Source organism: Panthera tigris, chromosome A2, assembly GCF_018350195.1.
Source record: "Panthera tigris isolate Pti1 chromosome A2, P.tigris_Pti1_mat1.1, whole genome shotgun sequence".
Taxonomy (NCBI): Eukaryota; Metazoa; Chordata; class Mammalia; order Carnivora; family Felidae; genus Panthera; species Panthera tigris.
The window spans coordinates 135,044,862-135,059,353 of NC_056661.1; the positions used below are offsets into that span (position 1 = coordinate 135,044,862).

At 39.1% G+C, this 14,492-nt stretch overlaps 1 long non-coding RNA gene across 1 annotated transcript; it reads right to left on the reverse strand.

The window, feature by feature from the left end:
• Positions 1-940: 940 nt before the first annotated feature.
• Positions 941-13,229, reverse strand: LOC122234380. Its single transcript, XR_006212161.1, has 3 exons — positions 12,962-13,229; positions 1,457-1,514; positions 941-1,131 (listed from the first exon to the last, which is right to left on the reverse strand). It is a non-coding gene; the product is annotated as an uncharacterized LOC122234380 (long non-coding RNA).
• Between the last annotated feature and the right edge of the window lie 1,263 nt (positions 13,230-14,492).

Below are 14,492 nucleotides of genomic sequence, written 5' to 3' on the forward strand. Positions count from 1 at the left end.
TATCCAGAAAGAAAGAAAGAAAAAAAAAGGGTGATCCTATGGCAACTTCCAATGTATTTTATTAAAAATCCCTTTGACAAGTTGTATGTAATAGCAAAAGACATTCCAGATTCTACCCATATGTCTATCCCAAGATCTAGAAAATTCTATTTCAGAGGAAACATTGGTCCTTCTGTGCTAATGCAGAGGAAAGGTTGTTTGTTGGCATTTGCCAAGTATAGGCTAATGCCCAGGAAATTTGTCATAAGGCTATCCATAATGTAGCCCCTTTCCCAATATAAAATTAAATATAAAATAATCGATCAACAACTCAAAACATTTAAATATCATTGAACTAGGGGCACCTGGCTGGCTCAGTTGGAAGAGCATGCAACCCTTGATCTTGGGGTGGTGAGTTTGAGCCTCATGTTGGGTGTAGAGATTACACACATACACACATACATTTTAAAAAAGTATTTAAAAAGTATTTTAAAAAATCGTAAAAAAAAATCTTTGAACAAAATTTAGTAATATATATTTGGTTGCCTCCTGAGTGGAAAAACCCAGAGGACCAGAGAATAGGAGCGAGAGGAAAAATTCATCTCAACAGTGTATTTGTTGGTAGTTTTAAATTCTTTATACTCTATATAGATATTATCTAATCAAAGTGTTATTCATTAACTAAAATGTATACACTCTGAATCATATTAATATTGCACAATTTATCTTTCCCTTTCAGTTTTATGATTCTCAACATTTCTTTTTTCTACCTTAGAAGGGAATACTAATTCTAAACATTTTTTTTTCCAAAAGTAGTACAAGTACCAGTTTTACACTCCAAAGATATGGCTGCCCTCAATTGCAGTTTTACCTCTAATTTGACTGAGTGTTTCACCCAGCTTCGATCATCTGTGCTCAGGAAAGACTTCACCTCTCTTTGGTCTCCTAGAGAGGAGAGCAAACAATGAAACTTCCCACCAGCTTTCAAGCAACTACTTCTTAATAGCTATAGCTTTAGGCAGGTCATCTTAGGTCTGCACCCAGGACACATCTGGATGCCTCCTCATTCAGTCACTCCAAGACTGGTGGATTGCTGGCATGTGAGCTGCCCTGATACTCTGTCCTTGTTCTTGGAACTTCATATTAGCTCCTCTTCATTGAAGAATCAGAGTAAGAAAGGAGAAGGGGGAAAAACACGTAACAAACCTTAAAATACAAAAAGCCATTTAGGAATGCCTGGGTGGCTCAGACGACTTCTGCTCAGGTCATGATCTCCCGGTTTGTGGGTTCGAGCCCTGTGGCGGGCTCTGTGCTGCCAGCTCAGAGCCTAGAGCCTGCTTCGGATTCTGTGTCCCCCTCTCTCTCTGCCCCTCCCCCACTCTGTCTCTCAAAAATAATTAAAAAAAAAAAAGCCATTTAAATTGTCCTTAAACCCAGATAATAGTAGCAGTTATTTCAATGAGCTTAGGGTTCTTACCTCTGCTGAATGATTAATGGAAATTCTGTGTCTTCAGAAATACTGAAGCCATCATATCCTAGATTCATACAAAACAAAATTTTCAACTGATATACAGCAAATTAACTCCCAATTAACCAGGACATACCAAAGGTTTTCTACTTTTACTAAAAAAGAACCAAATGAGGTCCTGGCCCTGTAACAGATATGGTATTTGTACCGTAGGGATATCTGTTGGTCTGAGAAGATCTGCTTCTAGCTTCGGTGGAGAGGGGAGAGGTCCTGAGAGGGGGTAAAATGAAAGGGAAGCGATGAAGGTGGGCCAGGCTCTCCACCCGCTTCTTCACAGAAGAGCCCTCTGCCTTGATGCCCTGATGCTGGGAAAGCACTCACCTCCACACTCCATCAAAGACCTTGTTTGTCTTTGCTTCTTGTTTCCCACCTTCTCCTACTTCTTGACCTTTCATTTTAAACTCATAGGCTTTATTTGTATTTCTAATCTAGGCTCTCTTAATAGGTATGTTCTTCATTGCTCTCCTAGCTGGATTTCTGCTCTTCACTTTACCTACCAAGCTGTGTGACTCTGGGCAAAGTACCTACTCTTTCTGTGCCTTCCTTTCCTTGCTATAAAATGGAAATAGTAATGGTCCTGTCTCATGACATTATTGAGAGAATTAAATGAGTTAGAAGAATAACCTTTCTTAGAATAGTGTCTGGTATGATATGAAGGATATATAGGGCAGATGTTATTTTTATAGAAAGTTTTACTTATTTCCCCCTTATTCTATTTTTAACCTTCAGTTTATTTTATTGCATTTTAATTTTAGCATTATCTTAGTTCTTTTTCTTAATTTTAGGTTTCTCTATAAATTTAAATCATTATGCTTAATTTTGTCAACTGTCAGCATTCTATAATTGTACACTTCAAGGACTAGTTTAAGCCTGTCTTTCACTTGGGTTTGGATGACCCTCTTTGTTCTCCCATTTCTTCTTTTTGGTTGAATTGAATGGTGGTAATGATTTTTAATGACCCGTCTTCATTACAGGAAACAAGAATTGAGTCTAGAGAAGTGGCTACCAAACTTCAGTGTGTCTTAGAATCACCTAGAGGGCTTATAAAACACAGATTGATGGCACCAGCCCCTAAGGTTTTGATTCATTGGGTCTGGGGTGGGGCCTGGGTGATGCTGATGCTGTGAGTTGGGGACCACATTCTGAGAACCACCGGTCTGGAAAAGTGTGAATAGGGATAGAGTCCTTATTATAACTAGTAAAAACCCTTCCCATGCATCCTAACCCACTTTCACTATGCGCCCACATGCTTTATTGGATTTTCCCCAACACAGTCTACTCCCTGCTCAATATAAACTTTTCCCAAGGCCATTATCATCCTCCCTCCCCTGTATATGGGTCATTAATTGGCCAACAAGGTGACTTATTAAAATATTACACTAAATATATATATATATATACATATATATATGTGTGTGTGTGTGTGTATATATATATATATATATATACACACACACACACACACACACACACACACACATATATATATATATATATATATATATATATATATACACATACATACCACACCATTCTCCTTAAGAGAAAATATATAAGTCAGAATCCATGGTTTCTAAAATATACAACAATTGGGTTTTAGGCACATCTTGGCAATTCCAGGAGGGAAGAGCAAGGTGAGCCAACCTTACACCCAAGATCCTTCTGAGAAGCCAAGAGTAATGGAGCTCTCAGAGGCCGCACCGGGGTCCTGGGACCTGGAAATCAGAGTCTTGTCACTGCTTTCAAAATATTCACTTCCAATATAATTTGGGGAGAATAAGGGCAAAGTCCTGCCATAGCTCATCTCTGTCCTCTCCCCTTTCCGCCAGGATAATGGTTTTCCTGTAGTGCATGTAAACAATCCCATACATGTTTGTATAATTTTATTTTCTGTGCGTCTAACAATATATAACATTAATATTCATTATATATTTACATACTTTGTATCTTTTTTCAAACTTTCTGATCATGATCTTTGTCTCTCATCTATGATTATTACCTTGTCCCCAACCCCTTCAGTCCTCCAAATTCTTAAAGTAAAGCGTTATGGCTGGGCTGGGCTTTTCCAGGCTTTTTTCTTTGTTCATAGAGGGTACAGGATGCTATCCTATGAAAACTAGAGTCCCTCAAAGAGTATTTTATCAAATTTGGATCTAAGCCACTGATAACTCTGATAATGACAATTGCCCTCTTCGCCCCAAATCGCCTGACTGCTTTATGTCTTGCACTGAAAGATGTTCCCATTGAAAGGATTCTTCCCCAATACTAAATAATCTGTCTTCTTCCTGCCTCTCATATCCTGCCATCTTTAACACACTGCAAAGTTTCAGAAAGTGGGAGGGGACTTAGCTGTCTCCAGATAGATCTAACCCACCGCCTGACTCCAGCCATTTTACCACCAACCCCTAATCCAGTGGGGATTAATGGTCAGTCAGAAATTCCACAGACTCATCCACCATTCTTGACTCAGATGGGCTCAGCTGGCTGGAGGTAGAGTGTACTGCTCTACAGGAAATGGCACTCTAGCAACCTATGAGCCATGAGCTCCACAGCACGACCAATGAGTGGTGGGAGTCCTGGAGCACAGTCTGCATCCTCCAAGAATCCTCTCCTGCATTTTGGCTGGTTGGGACCCCAAGAGTAAGGTCTACAAAATGTTGGGGGCTTTTAATGTTAGTTGCCTGTTAGAATTCTGGATTGTTCATTAATTTTTCTATATTTGGCCCTTTGGGTCTCTTAATTCTCTAACCATTACTTTTTTTAAGTTTATTTATTTATTTTCAGAGAGCTAGTGAGCAGGGAAGGGACAGAAGGAGATAGAGAAGATCCCAAGTAGGCTCCCTGCTGCCAGGGAGGGGTCAGATGTGGGGCTTGAACTCATGAATCGTGAGATCATGACCTGAGCAGAAACCAAGAGTTGGACACTTAACCAACTAAGCCCCTAATTCTCTATTCATTTCTTATGAAGCTACAGATAGATCCATCATCTTGATCTGTATAAGTTTTATGGCTTCCATTGCAAAATTGTCTAAAGCATTAGGAAAGAAATCTTTTTATGTGATTTTAGAACTTGTTTCTTGGCAAGCTGATGTGTCTTCATGTTGAAGTAAGCATATAATTTATCACCTAAACTGGAACAGTTTTGAGAGTGACAAATGCTACATCACTTGGGATGCTAGTACAACAGAACACCGGACAGTCTAGACAAACCAGACACACGATCATGGACACCCTACTGAGTGTGCACATTCCCTCCCCCAAAATAAGGTTCCAGAGGAAGCGTTCAGCAAACAGGCTATGGTGTCACCCCTGCCAGGACCATCTGCTTGTGTTTGACGAAGCGGGAGGCCTTGGGACTGGCTAAGTCACACAAAATATATTTGGACACATGTGGGATCTGTAGTCCAACTGCCTGTGTTCTTCCAGTGGAGAAATCTACATGAATCCATGCTATAAATAGAAACTTCATTATCTGCACTGTGTGTTTCTGCCTTGGCTCAAAATGTAGGAACTTCCATCAACATTTCCTTTCTCTAAGCAAAGTGTTGGAGACTTAGACAAACATTTCTGCCTTCTCAGAAATGCCAAGGGAAAAAATCTTCCATTCTTAGCAAATCTCAATTACTAGCAACTTCTTCTACAAAGAGGCATGACTGAATGACTTGACAGACCTGGGAGAAACCAGTACCTGGTAGGCTGCGTTTCTCTGTTGAGCAGGTGATATTCATTGAATGTTTGCTATATGCTGGGAACTTGACATGGTTTTGTATGGTGCATCAGCTCCAGGCCGGCAGCTCAGCACAGCCAGAGGATGCCACAGAGGATATCAAAGATGTATGAACAACAATAACAAAAAACCCAGCAGAGTGAAAATTCTCAACACATGGTTTTTCTGCTCTGTATGTATGTGTTTTAACTAATTCCATGAATCCCTAGTGGAGCTGATCGTCTGTGTGTGCCCACACCTGCCCGTGGTTGGCAGGCCTGCAGGATCCCACTCGAGGTCCCAGAGGCCTGCTTCCACTTGCCCTGCACCAGCCAGAGTAACTGACATTCAGATGGAACCTTAAAATGAAAAAGCAAACATGAGTCACAACTTCATAGGACAGTTCTGCCACATATATTTCAGCAGTGTGATTTAGCTCACACACAGTAAATAGGGAAGTAGTATCAGGGTAACACGGAAGTCAAATCAGTTCACACCCAATTTTTCCTTAGCCAAAGGAGAGAACTATAGTTGTTGGCAGGATAGAAAAAGCCCAGCTTCTATGGTGGCAACAGGCTTTAATTTTTAAAATGTGAAGCAAACATCTACACTCTCAGGCGCCCAGACCTTGCACAGTTCTTGGCTTGTGGCAGGCCATGCTGTCTCGAATGCCCCAACCCCTGCTACAGACAGCCCCAGAGGCTCGGAGGTCTGCTTCTATCCACACACTGTCCCTGCGCCATCCAGCACTATGGTCTTCTTCTTTTTTTTTCATGTTTATTTATTTTTGAGAGACAGAGCACAAACAGGGGAGGGGCAGAGAGAGAGGCAGAAACGGAATCTGAAGCAGGCTCTAGGCTCCCTGCTTTTGGCACAGAGCCTGACACAGGGCTCGAACTCACAAACTGCAAGGTCATGACCTGAAAGTCAGATGCTTAACCAACTGACCTTCAGCACTACTGTCTTATGTCTGTTCTTAACTGGGTCAGAATCTTGAAGGAGGCAGAAATGAGGGATTAGATCCCCCTCACCTTTAACTGGGTGGGCACAGACTCTGGTTCGAGTACAGCTCAGCTCAAACCTTCACTTATGAATGCTCCAACAGAATCGAGTCAGTGAGCACCACAGTAACAGCAACATGCATTCAGAGAGTGTTTGCTATTTGTCAGGAATGTTCTAAGAGCATTACATGGTCTTACATATTGAAGGGGATCAGAATATGCCATCCCCAAATATGCCACTTTGACAGGATTATTTTGAGAGGAAAGCATTTGAGTTCTTGAAAATCCCTTATCTGCCTAAAAGCAGGGCCTCCCAAAAGAACTCAAGTGCCACAAATCCTCTCCCGGGATCCACTCTAATAGCTTCTGGGAGACAAGAAGTCAGCACCACACCCAGACACACACTGTCACAAACCATCATATCTTCCATACAGCCCTCCAAGGATCCATTTACCCTTCCAAAAAGCCATTTGCTCTTCCCCAAGTGCCCTTTGCCATCCCCTCCCCTTCTAAGTTAGGTATATAGACCCCAAATTCTAACCACTCCTTTGAGTGCCTCGTTGCCGAGTGCTCTCGGATATGCAACGTACATGCAAATGTACATGCGAATGTTTTCAACTTAATCTGTCTTTTTGTCAGCCAATTTACAGGGCCCCAGCCAGAGAACCTACGGGGGTTAGAAGAAAAAAAATAATATTTTCATCCCCCACAGTTTGTATGTATTAACTCATTTAATCACAACCCATGAGGTAAGTGTTTTCAGCTGAGCAATCTGAGACATGGGAAGGTTAAGTGATTTAGCTAAATAAAGACTGTTAATACAATAGCATAGCCTGGAGAAAAAGCAAAGTTCTAAAGCTGGAATGATTGTTTTGGGGAGTTAGCAGCAGCGCTGAGAAGACAAAAGGAAAAACAAAAAAGAACCAATATCAACATTCTTGGGTTGGCATCAAAGGGAAATTGTGGGTTCAACCTAGATAAACTGAGATTTTGGAAAGTCCTATTGGTTTGTGAATGTCATCCTGGGTCGCCCAGATAATTAATAATAAATAATTAATAATATTAATAATTAATATTTAATAATTAAATCATGTAACAATAAAATGAATTAAAGTTATTCAACTAGAAAAGCAGCCTACAATAATCCTTAAATTTATCAAAAATAGATATCTGATACAAGAGCCGAAATTTTCCACAAGGGTAAAGCAAAGTTATTACCCCCCACCGCTCTTTATAACTTGATTCTTAATGATCAGATGCCGCTTTCAGATGAGTTGGACACAGTCCCGTAGAGAACACAAAGATGAACAATGTTTTATAAGCTAATGATGCAGTTATATTATTATCTCAAATCGTGAGTAGCCTGCACAAACAACAGGTTCTGCAAACTCATTATTGTCAGAAAAGAGTTACAGACTAACTTTTTAAATGTGAAAATAGTTGCTTTTGGAGGGTGTCCCAGAACTTTCAACTAATTTATAAACAACAAGCCAATACAAGGAGTGATCTCAGTTATTTTGGTGAACATTGAACAAACAGAACATCTTGGAGCATGTGGGAGGAAATAGCTCTCCTCAAAGTCAGGTATTCTATAGGTGCTGGTGGGGGGCGGTGGTGGTGGTGGTTAAGAATTCTGTTTTTGTGGTTTTTCACCTGAAGCAAGTATCTGATTATAGCTGTTTTAAAGTATTTTCAAACTAAATTAATAGTTGCCATGCTACACTTTTGGATTCCATTTTATGTTCAACTGTATGCTAGAACAGATCCAAGTTATATTTTGGAGAGAAAGTCAGCCTTCCACAGGTATTCTTCTATATTCATCTCAAGCGGAGCAGACATGACAAAGGCCGGCACAGAAGCACATATATTTGAATGCATATCTGCTTTGTGCCCCACCTTGTTACTCTTTCTTCTGTTTTAATTCTAATACTTCCTACCTGGTCATATTTATGTATCATTGAAAGCCAGTTGTAAATCATTTTTCTGAAGATGAGAAATAAATTGTGAAAGAAGTATAATTTAAGTACATTACTTCAAATATACATCTTCAAATATAAATTCAACTAGTAAACACATACATATACAACATATACATATTAAGACTCTTCCAAAGTTTGCATAAAAGCTTCTTTCATTTCAACTGAATTATTTACTAAATGAAGGTGCCAGATCTTAGCTTATAAACCACATTTAAAGGCTTTGTACTGAATATTTTCTTTTCCTAAAACAGGAAAATTTTGCAATTGTCACCTTTCCTAAGGAGACAGAATTATCCTTCCAATAAGGCTTAATCTATATTAAAAAAAGGAAAGTTGCATGCACATTTACATGCATTATTTCTAAATCTGGAGACATCCAACTTCTTTGCAGGAACAGCCAAGACAGAATGAGTCATCCTCTCCAATTGGTCCTCCATTTGACAAAGGATTAAACCTCTTCCCTATCACCTCAATTAGCTTTACACACTGAAACACATCTCCAGCCCTCAGACTATAAACCCTTTTACAGAAATGGAAAGACTGGAATTTATAGTCACAAGTTCAACCATTTTCAGAAGTCCTAATTTTGTTCTTTAAATGAAAGATGCAAGGATTTTTCTCATTATTACCTAAAATACCCAAGTGTGTTTTCCCAAAAAAGAGTCAGGTAGTTTATTTGGGTGGTGATCCTAGGACATAGGACAAAGGACCCAGGGAAAGTGAGTTCAAAAAATAGAAAAATCCATGCATCTGGGTGGCTCAGTTGGTTGAGCATCCAACTTTGGCTCACATCATGATCTTGCAGTTTGAGTTCAAGCCCCACATCAGGTTCTATGCGGACAGCGCAGAGCCTGCTTGGATCCTCTGTCTCCTCCTCTCTTTGTGCCTCCCACCCCCAATCCCACTCTGTCTCTCTCAAAAGTAAATAAACATTAAACAAAAAACCTGAAAAATCCAATATAAGTGTCCATAACCAAATTCCCACTGTGGACAAAAGGGGCTCAATTCACCTGAGTGTCCTGATGCATACATTATGCTTCCCAAGGGACAAGAAGCTGGAGCTTCCATCTCCTGTTGATATAAGGTTGTCCTAGAAGTTAACTCACCTGTATTTTCAGGCTCCCTGGTATAACAGAAAGATTTGGGGCAGAAAGCTGAAAAATCTGCCTCTCACTTGAAGTGAGAAGTGCAAAGGCAGCCTGAGCTTGCACAGAAGTACACACTTTAGCTTCAGCTAAAATCAAAGGTGGGCACAAGGAATGAGATTCAGTGTTTCAGAGGTGTCTAGTGAAAGTACCCAAATGTGGTAGATAGTTAATGAATCTTGTGCAGTCCCCCTTCCACAGTCTCTGGGCTGGGCTTATGATGGCTCTAATAGGATGAAACAGAACTTATTCTGTGTCTATTCTGGGTCTAGCCTTCAACTGACCCCACAGCTTCTGCTTCTTACTTCTCGGAATGCTTGCTCTTGGAATCTGGTCACAGTAACTTAAAGTTCAATGTAGAGGACGATGTGAAAAGAACTGAGATCTGAGGAATCTACTCCTGAAATCATTGTTTCACTATATGTTAACTAATTTGGATGTAAATTTTAAAAAATAAAAAATAAAATTAAAAAAAAAAAAGAACTGAGATCTGAGAGGTCTGGCTGAGCTCCCAGTCAAGCATTCAGACGACTGATGCTGTCCCAAGGCCGTTGGACAATACCATGCTGGGAAGAATTGCCATCAGTTATGGCTCTGAAGGATTCTGAGTAATTTTAGTGATTCTGAGAGGAAGTGTTTTTGATATTTTTTGCCAAATTACATTGTTGAATATTACTGTGTAAAAATTTTTCATGCCTACTCTAACCTTCCTCCCCAGTGTGGATGTTATAGGGTTATCAGAGTCATTTGATGTTCACTCAACAGTCATTTGAAATTCACTGAACAAATATTTATTGAGTACTTACTATGTGGCAGGCCCTATTCTAGGCACTATTATAGTAATGAACAAAATAGATAAGAAACCCTGTCCCCTTGGAGAGGGGAGAGTGACAATGAGCAGAACAAATTCATAGAATGTAAATATATAGTATCTAGAGAGTGTTAAGAGTTGAGAAAAACTAAAGCAGAAAAGGAGAATAGAGAAAATGTTTACAAACAGGTGTCAAATTTTAGATTAAGTAACCAAAGATGACCTCATTGAGAAGACAGCATTTGAGTAAAGTCCCTTAGGAAAAGAGGGAACCACAAGGGAATCTAAAAGAAAAGCAGAAAGAACAGCAAGTATACAAAACTTGAGGCAAGGCTGTTACTGAAGCATTCAAGAAACAGTGATGAGGCCATTGTGGCTACAGCTGGGTGAGCAAGGGAATAATAGCAAAGGTGTAAGTTAATAGGGGACTAGATCACACAGAATCTTTTGGAAGTGAGTGGAGAATTTTAGCAGAGGGGTGATATGATCTGACTACATCTTAGAGTATGATTCCGGCTTCTGTATTAAAAACAGATTGGGAAAAGAGGACCAAAGAATACTCAGGAAAAGCAACCAATCACTGTACTGCAATACCAGGTGACAGAAGAAGGACTTGTACCAGAACGGTAACAGTATGGGGGGCAGGGAGGGTGAGGGTGCAGGGAGAAATGGACCAATTGGACAGATTTGAGGTATAAGTGAAAACAGAGTCAGACAATGGAATCTGCTGACACTTCAGATGTGAGATGTTTTTAATAAAAGAGAAAGGTGTTAGGCATTACTCCAAAGTTTTGGCCTCAGCAAATGAAGAATTACATTTCTATTAACTGAGATGAGGACGTTTGGGAGTTTGTATGTAGAGTTCAGTGTTAGACACATTAACTTTGAGATGGATATTAAACCTGCAACTCAAGACGCTGAGGAAGAAGTCTGAGCAATAAGCCTGAATTCAGGATAGAGGTTCAAGCCAGAGATATAAATATGGGAGTCATCAGCATATGGTATTTAAAGCTATGACACTGCATAAAATTATGAAGAGACTGAACATAGATAGACAAGGGAGAGGTCTCAAGACTAACTACAGGGCATTCCAAGATATAGAAGTTGGGAAAGAGAGCATGTAGAAGGAAAACAAGAGACTGAGAAGCAACAAGCAAAGCAGAAAGAAAGCCAGCAAGGTGTGGAAGCTAGAAAACCAAGAAAATGTTTTAAGGAGGAAAATATAACTGACCATATCAAATGCTAATAGTTCAGGGGAGAGGAGGTGTGAGAGCTCATGATCAAATTTAGCAACACAAATTGTCCTGGTGAAAAACAGTTTTTGTGAAGCAGTGATAAAAGCCTAATGGATTGAGTTCAAGAGTAAATGGAAGCAGAGAAAGTCAGCAGTCAGTATAGAGAATTCCAAAGTTTTTTTTATATATAAGAAGCAAAATGAAGTTGGCATAGCAAAAAAAAAAAAAAAAAAAATTAATGGGAGATATAACAGCAGTTAGTATGGTGATGTAACAACCCAAAAGAGAGGGAATAATTATGATCCAAAAGAATGGGTAAGAATTGCTGGAATCATGCCTTTAGTGGTGAAAAGGGATGGAATATAGTACAACAGTGAGAAACTGACCTTATTTAAGAATACAGACAATTTAAGTGCATGCTTAGTAACAGAAAAGGAAGGCAGAGCGAATGCACACAGATGCAGGAGGTAAGTAGATGAGGTGTGAGAGTTCATGAAAGTTCTCCTATGAAGGTTTCTATTTTGCCAGTGAAATAGGAACCAGGGTCATCAGCTAAGAGTGATTTCGGTGGAGAAGGCCTTGGAGGTTTGAGGAGAGGTGCAGAAAGTATGAAGTAATCAACAAGGAAGAGTATGGATTGGGGATATATGGTATCGGCATCGCTGCAGGGCAATGTCACCTACTTTAGGAACAGTGGTAGTGACAGCAAGTGACAGTAGTCAGCACTGTTGTGGGCTTCATTCCACTCAGATGTGTAGGTGCAGGAACAGCACAGTTGGATTTAGCCAGGCTGTGTTTGGCTAATCACAGCCTCATCTCCCTCCACCCCCCATCCCTGAACCCCCTCTCCTCCTCATGGAAATATTAGCTATTTCTTTCCTAACAGATAACAATACTGTTCAGAGAGCTTGGTGATTCTGACTCAGCTTTCAGTACTTCTCCCAATGATGTCTTGCAAAAGTTTCGTGTTTTGTCATTTACTTTTCTTCTTCCCATCCCACAATTCATATGTTTTTCTATTTTCGAAGTTATGAAATATAGTTGTATCCTGAGTAATTTTCCAGAAGGGGCGAAGACAACTGTGGAATGAGAGAGAACTGGTACGGTATCTCAATAATGTTAAATACCATTTATGCAGCACCTTTATGCCGTAGGTACTTAACATACATTTCTAATCCTTTCAATAAGTTTCCCCATTTTAAAGGAATGGAACCTTAGAAGTTAGATGAGTCACCCAGCTAATAAATGCCAAAGCCTAGATCTGAACCCTGTTGTGCATGTTCCACGGAGCTGACTCTGGCCACTCCACCCCCTTGCCCTTATTTGCCAGGGCAAAATCAAGCCTGTGTTGTCCTAGCTCCAACTGTGGTTGAGAAGTCTTGCCCAAATATCTTTAATCCAAGGTGCTGTTTCCAGCCTCCCCCCTGCCAAACACCAGATCTCATCTGCTCTTGTTCTTGAAATAAAAATTCTAGTTTTCATGTTCCAAACTGAACTTGTTCCTAAATACTGAATTTCACCTGTGTTCTACTGTCCAATTTTAAACCTCTGGATTTATTTACCTATATTTACAATACCTTGGCACTGTTACTGTTTTGGGCCAGGTAGTATTTTTCTTGTGGAGCCTGTCCTGTGCAGAGTAGGCTGCTCAAGCAGCATCCCTGACCTTTATACACTTGATTCCAGTAGCACCCCCTCCCCAATTGTGACAATCAACAATATCTACAAATACTGCTAAATGTGCTATGGGAGGCAAATTGTCCCTGGTTGTGATCACTGGATCAGAAGTAAAGATTACATAGGAATTAGTTTTTTTGGGTTTTTTCATCTTATTTTAAATTTTATTTTGCCACTTTATCCATAAAAGATGTTATTTTTATACTTTTTGTTTTAGATTATGTTTTTTGTTTTGTTTTTTAGAAGACATGCTCCTCTTTGACTTTTACATTCTCTATACCTTTCCAAGAACTCCTTGTCTCAACATCACCATTACAAGTAGAATTAATTCTAACAGTCCCCATGTTCCCATTATACTTTGACATAAAAAAATCTGTAATGGTATTTATCACATTCTATTACAGTGCTTTAAAAAACATAAAAACCTCACACCTATCTTGAACTATCAACTCTTTGATGACCTAGATCATATAATATTCATTTATAAAAATCTTACCAGTATTTGCTTAACTTGTGCATTTAAACTGTATTTCAAGGAATTCCATGTGCTGGCTCTTTAAATTATCTAAGCCTACAGAATTCCCCTTTATTTTATTTTATTTTATTTTATTTTATTTTATTTTATTTTATTTTATTTTTTTATTTTATTTTCAGAATGCCCCTTTAGGTCTTCTGACCTACTTGCACATCACAGTTCTGCCATCTAGTGGCCAATTACCCAAACTGTAGGTGCAATACCTAGTATGAAATAAGCAAATATGCCCTATTTCTCAGATACAAACATTTAAATTACATTCAATATTATAAGAAACTTCTATACCAATTTTATACATATACACTTTTAAACTAGTGAAATATTCCAGTTCTTAACATTTTGCCTCTATTTGAAATTAATTCACATTATAAGATTTATAGCTCAAATATATATCATTTTTATTTGCAAATAAGGAATATGTAATGTCCATATTACCTGCCTTTGATTTTATGCAATGTCCTTTCCCAACCAAGCTCAAACTTTGCTGGTTTTTCTCTTAGAGACCTCTCTCTTTGAAGAGTCTAAGCCATTCAACAAAACACATACCAGGACACCAAACTCAGCTAAATATCAAGACAGCAGGACAAAGTCCTCACCTGATAAGATCCGTCATCTAATTGGATCCAAAGCTGTTCTCCAATACGGACTGAAATACAATGTTTAACCAGTAGGCTTATTAGCATGGTTACAGGGTTGACTGAATTGATCCAACAATTCCACTAAGTAGGTTAGTAGGAAATTAGTCTAAAAATTAAAAACTTGTGAAGAAGCATTTTCATTCTTGATTGAATAAACCTCCTCACTAACTCATTGCCTTCACCAATTATGATTCAACGGTCTCATTCATGCATCATGCTATTATAACAATAATATGATCAACTAATAACACAAATTGA